At 40.6% G+C, this 6157-nt stretch overlaps 1 pseudogene; it reads left to right on the top strand.

Moving 5' to 3' along the window:
- Positions 1 to 869: 869 nt before the first annotated feature.
- Positions 870 to 5716, top strand: LOC118857747 (annotated as a pseudogene).
- The last annotated feature ends 441 nt before the right edge of the window (positions 5717 to 6157 follow it).

Genomic DNA, 6157 nt, shown 5'->3' with positions numbered 1-6157 from the left:
CCCTGATCTCAGGTGGCTGTATATGGCTCATTCTCCCCTTCCCAGCAGACAGATTTGCTAAGTTCAAGGTTTACATTTTTTAAATTCCCTAAACAATAAGTACATATTAGCATATTTTTCCAACAATAATAATAATAATAACTTTTATATAGTGCTTACTATATGCCAGGCACTGTGCTAATCCTGTTTGTAAATGTTGTGGTTGAGCACAACTCCTCCTCTGGGCCTTTGCTTAACCTCTGCCTTGTTCCTGAAATTACTTCCCCTTTGCCCTTTTTGCCAATCCAAAATTTCTTCCAAGTACCACCTCCATGAAAATTTCCCTGACTGCCCCCCCCATCCTCCTACGATCTTGCTCTTCTATAAATTCTCATGGCATTATAGTCTTTGCCACATCAGTGATACTCTGATTATACTCAAAGCTAAGATTTTTGTCAGTGCTGGGAACTCCTAGGGTGGAAACTACCTCCCCCAACAAGAAATCAGCAAACATTTAAGCTTCCTCTACATGCCAAGTGCTGTGTTAGGTGCTAAGGATTGATATAATCAAGCAGCTTACTTTCAAGAAGGGCTGGAACAGATGATAGCATGTACCAGGGCTAGTCTATCAGTACCACTTTGACCACCATTTTCCCTCAGACCATGATGGAGACAGTTCAGGACTCTGACTCCAAGGACCATGGGAATACCGACGTTCCCCACCCAGACCCCAGACCACCAAACCTACTTCCAGCCCAGCTCCCACAGCCATCACTGAGAGAAGAAATCCTTGGATTCTGTGGAGAGGGAACCCATCTTCCTGCATCACTAGCGCCAACAGCTACTCACCAGCTGCCACCAAAAGGCAGAGAGACACAGGAGCCCTAGGAATGACAGTATCTCCCAGAGCAAAGTTCCCACTTCCATTGCAGCCCACACAACTAACCTCTAGGGAAGCAGCTATTGTGGAGAAAGGACCAGCCACACTGCCCTTCGCAGGGCGAGTAAACCAGATTAGCTTAAGTAGCAAGGCACTCTGAGGAAAAGATAGCATGTGCCAGGCAAGTCAAACTACCTTGACCACCATTTTCCATCAGATCCTAATAGAGACAGGCCAGGGCCCTGAACCCAAGAGTCTTTGGAGTAGCAGTGCATTTAATCCAGTAATCTCAGCCATCATCCTAACAATGAACCCTGTAAACTTTTCATAGGCCTTGTGAAGCAAATCAACCTTCTATTCCAGTCAAAGTCCAGCTCTGTGAATATTGGTTGCCTGTGGATGCTCAATATGGTCATTCAGAACCAGAATACTCTATCTCTCAGTCATGCCAGGTCACACAAAGTTCACTGTATTTTCTTGTTGGCTTTATTAGTGAACAAGAATTTTGTCCAAGGGAGAGGGACTAAAGAAGGTGCTACTAAGCATTTTCATTTGTTTCAAGTCTGAGACCAAACTGAAGGTCAGAACAGATATAAAATACCAGCCTACCTGATGCCTGATCAGGCTGTCCATTATCTGTCAAATACATATAGTAAAAATCTAGATAAAATTTAAATTTTGGGTTAAAAACAAATGATATGTTTGCTTTAAGCTAGGTCTTTTTGACCTATACCAGACAGCTTAATCAGAAGACATGGGTTCAAACCTCAACTCTGCCAGTTTACCAACTGTGTCACTTTATATATGTCACTTTATCTCTCTGAGCCTCAGTTTTCTTATCTGTGAAATGGGAAATATTAGTAACTTCAATACCTTCTAAAATGTTACATAGATGACAGTGATTATTATAAGTAGCAGTTTAAGAAGAAATACTAACAACTTTAATTAGCAAGCTTTTAATTCAAAAAGTTTTTTTAAGCTAATTAACTGTTAATTCATCATTATTAAGCCTGGAATTAAACAGGGGACAGAGTTGCACAGCATCTTTGGAAAGAGCACTGCACTTAAAATTTTACTGCTTCCTACCCATGTGAGACACTGGGCAAGTCATTTAACCTCTCCAGGCCTCAGTTTCCACTTCTGTAAAATTAGAGGGTTGGTCTAGATTTGGTCCAATGAACCTATGACTTACTGACTAACCAGTAAGGAACCAGTTGTTCCTAACCAACATTTGCCCTCATGATTCTGCCAAATTCCACCAAAGAAAAAGATTCTAATTGCCCCATATGCACAGACAACGAGCTAACAATACTTTCTGACAAATAAGATGGGAGATAAAGGAATGCGGGATATAGGCCTAAACAAATTATGGTAGATGTGACTGTAATAGAATATCCAGTTTCAGAGAAAACTGGGAAGACCTCTATGTACTGATGCAGAATGAAGTGAGTAGAGCTAGGAGAACAATTTATACAAGGACGGAAACATCATAAAGGGGAAAAAACCAGTTCTGAAACGTTTTAACTCTCTGATCCATGCAAAAATAAACCAGAATGCCAGAGGGCCAAAGATGAAGCATACTACCCGCCTTCTTCCAGAGAGAGGAAAGACTTCAAATACAGAAGAAGATAAATGTTTTTGGACGTGGCCAACATAGGAATTTGTCTTCCTGCACTATGCATATTTGTTCTGAGGGTTTTATTTTGTAGTATTGTTCACTTTGGGGTATAGGAAGTGGAAGGGACAGATAATAAATATGTAAACAAACAAATAACCAAACCCATAAAATAAATAAATATACAAATGGATGAATTAAAATAGCAAAGTAATTAATTAATTGATTGATTGATTGATTGGAAAAGAGGAAGCAGGGTATAGGCAGAGATGCAACCTCTCTCTGCAGCTTAGCAAAGTCAATCATTCCTGTTGCAATAGGCTTGGGTATGGGCTTCAGCGCATGCAAAGCACTTATCATTTGTCTACTATACTCCAGGCACTATGCTAAATTTGGGTTTCCAAAAATAAAAAAAAAATCCTTACCTTTCAAGAGCTTTTATTCTGTATAGTCATTATGGAAAGTGTGCTAAATTTAAAGTCGGAGGGCCAGGGGTTTCAAACTGGCTTTGTAATTTACTGCCTATGCAATCTTGGACAAGTCACTCAACTCCTCTGAGCCTCAGTTTCCTTATCTGTTAAATTACAGAGTTAGATTAATTGACCTCTGAGATTCCTACCAGCTCTATGTCTATGAGCATATGACCTTAAAAATATTGAAGGAAAGAAAGGGAAGAAAAATTCCTTTTACTGGAGCATAAGGCCCCTTCAATAAGAACAACTTAAATGGAAAAGGCTAATTTCTTCTGCTCAGATTATAAAGTTTGGCGAATAGACTGCAAAGCATCTCAAAAGCATGAAAGCAATGCTCCACTGACATCCTGCTTCCACACTCTGACTTCTTGGAAATGATACCAGAGTATAAAGAGTATAAAGTTTAGGGCTTCCTACTAATAACCAGACCTCACAAAACGTTAACTCATTTTACCCCGACAACAGTCATGTAACAAAGACATAAAGGTATTCTTATCCTCATTTTGCAGAGATGAAACCAAGTATCAGAGGGGTTAAGTGATTCTCCCATGTTCACACAACTGGTGTTAAGTGCGGTGTTCAGAACCATCCCCTCATTTGACCCCCAGGCCAACCTTCTGTTATGCTACCTCCTCTAGTGGCAGGAAAAATATCTACCAGAATAATCAGATGTGAATAGTTTTCTCTTTACAATTTATTGAAACCATCCTGGAGACTTAATAGAGTCAGAGGATTAAGGGCTTGGAACCTTGATGTTGCTTCTTGGCAAGGGTGTGCTGGTGAATATTTTAACAATTGGCTCTCTTGGGGGGAAATGCATGCATGCCACACTTTTAAATTTTAATATGCATCATTAACATTTCCTCCATCACTTTCCTAAATCTAGACAATCAACAAAATAATCAATTAAGCCCTGATCTGTAGCATTTTCAATTTCCAAGGTGTAAATGCTCATACTGAAAATTTAATATTCAGCACTCCTGAGTCTGTATGAACCATCTCCAGCACATCTGCCCTTCCTGGTTTCCTCTGTACAAAAATCCAGGAACACTGGCTCCTCTCTGATGCTTAACCCAGAAGATCACCATGGGCAACACAGAGATGGGGGAATTGTGCTCGGCTGAATCAGTGCAGGGTGCTTACTGAATCCCCTCATTGAATAACCTCCCCAAGGAACAGCTAAGAAAATCTTCTCTGCTTAACTGTTAGATGGATTTTGAATGTCTCATTTCATCTCAGTCTCAAACTTGGACCACCAGGGTTCCAGCCTGTTCCGTCCTGGACTGCAACACCTCCTATAATAACCCTTGACATTTACATATCACTTTACAAAGCACTGCATCAGTGATGTATTACCTCCCACGTTTCAGAAGAAACTGATATACAGAGAGAATAAGCAACTAGCCCAGGTAAAATAGCTGCCTTAGTTGCAGTGCTAGGAATTGAATCCAAGCCTCCTATAACTCTCATTAATTAAATTAATAATTATTATATAATATTAATTGATAATCATCTTAATAATTGTTATTGTCACAACTAGCATTTATATAGTGCATTCAGGTTTGCAAAGCGCTTTTACATATGTTAATTCATTGGATCCTTAAAACAGCCCTGTAAGACAGAAATATTACATCCCCATTTTACAGAAGAGGAAACAGGCATAGAGAGGTTAAGTGATTCGCCCCAGTCAATGAGCCTCCTAATCAGGATTCCAACTCAGGTCTTCTAAGCTCCAAGGTCTATGCTCTACTCACTATGCCACCAAGCTGCCTCATAAGACTGTTCAATCTAAGTGCAAGGAGTCTCATAACAAGGTTGGCCACAAGGTAATGAGCTTTTGGAGGCCACAGTAGCACACAAAGACCGTCGGGTAAGATTAAAATGGTTTGAAACTTGCTTTGATGGAAACTGACGCCTTCTGTAGCCTTCCTTGGGACTCTGGTCCTTAAGAGGAGGCCGTGGCGGGAGAGAGCAAGCTGAGAGTGACCCGGCGGCCAGCGAGACCCAACGGAAGCTACGTCCAGGGAGCAAAGGCGGGGGCGGCCCCGCGAGCTGTGGCCCAGAGGCTGCCCGGGCTGTGGCCCTGCCAGGTGGCAACACGGACAATATCAGAGCTGCATGTAAAAAATGTGGCTATCCTGGTCACCTGCCTTTTGAATGTCGTAATCTTCTCCGAGTAGACCCCAAAAGAGACATAGTGTTAGATGTCAGCAGCGCAAGCGTGAAGACAGAGAGGGAGATGCTGAGCAACTCAATAAATTGCAGACTTTAGCTGATAAAAATACAAATGAGGAAGATGAAAAGAAAAAGAAAAGCAAAGAGAAACTGAACTTGAAAAAGAAAAGAAAAAGGTCTTATTCATCCAGTTCTACTGAAGAATACTCTTCAACACAAAAGAAACAGAAATCGGGGATGGGAGTGGAGTGGGGTGACAGAAGGGAGGGCTGACTGGGGAACGGGGCAACCAGAATATACGCCATCTTGGAGTGGGCGGGAGGGTGGAAATGGGGAGAAAATTCGTAATTCAAACTCTTGTGAAAATCAATGCTGAAAACTAAATATATTAAATAAATTAAAATTTAAAAAAAATAAAATAAATAAAAAGATAAAAAAGAAAAAAAAAGAAACAGAAATCCTAGAAGGAAAAGGGAGGAAAAAAAAAAACAAAAAAAAAGGAAAACATCACAAAAAGGAGAAAAAGAAGCGGAAAAAAGGAAAAAAAAACATTCTTCGTCTTCTGATAGTTCAGAGTCCTCTAGTAGTAATTGAGACATGCACCCATTCTGCTGACATTTTATATCTAAGAGGTTTGAACTTGCTTCAGTAATTATGCTTCACTCATGCCTTCCAGGCAAACATTCCTCCACGTACAAAGCCAGCAGGGCTCTTGACCTACCCAGGTTGTGACGTTGAAGTAATAAGGATTATCATAAGGTTCAGGAGTCAATCTTGTTAGAGACATATCTTCTTCATTCTCCTTAATATGCTTTTCTTTGCTATTGGCATTGTTTTGGAAATTTGTTGTAAAATGTCATCACAATTGCCAGATGAAGAACCATCTGTGCAAGCAGCCCACCAGACTGTGGATGTTATTACCAAATATCTGTCCACCTTCCCAGGGAGCAAATCTAGGAAGTGAATGGTTTTCTAGGGAAGCAGATCCCTCCAGACATTCAACATATTCCCACACAAACACTGCAAAATCAGGTA

Source organism: Trichosurus vulpecula, chromosome 7 (assembly GCF_011100635.1).
Source record: "Trichosurus vulpecula isolate mTriVul1 chromosome 7, mTriVul1.pri, whole genome shotgun sequence".
Classification (NCBI taxonomy): Eukaryota; Metazoa; Chordata; class Mammalia; order Diprotodontia; family Phalangeridae; genus Trichosurus; species Trichosurus vulpecula.
The sequence above is the reverse complement of the archived record's forward strand: the minus strand, read 5'-3'. Positions and strand labels throughout refer to the sequence as shown.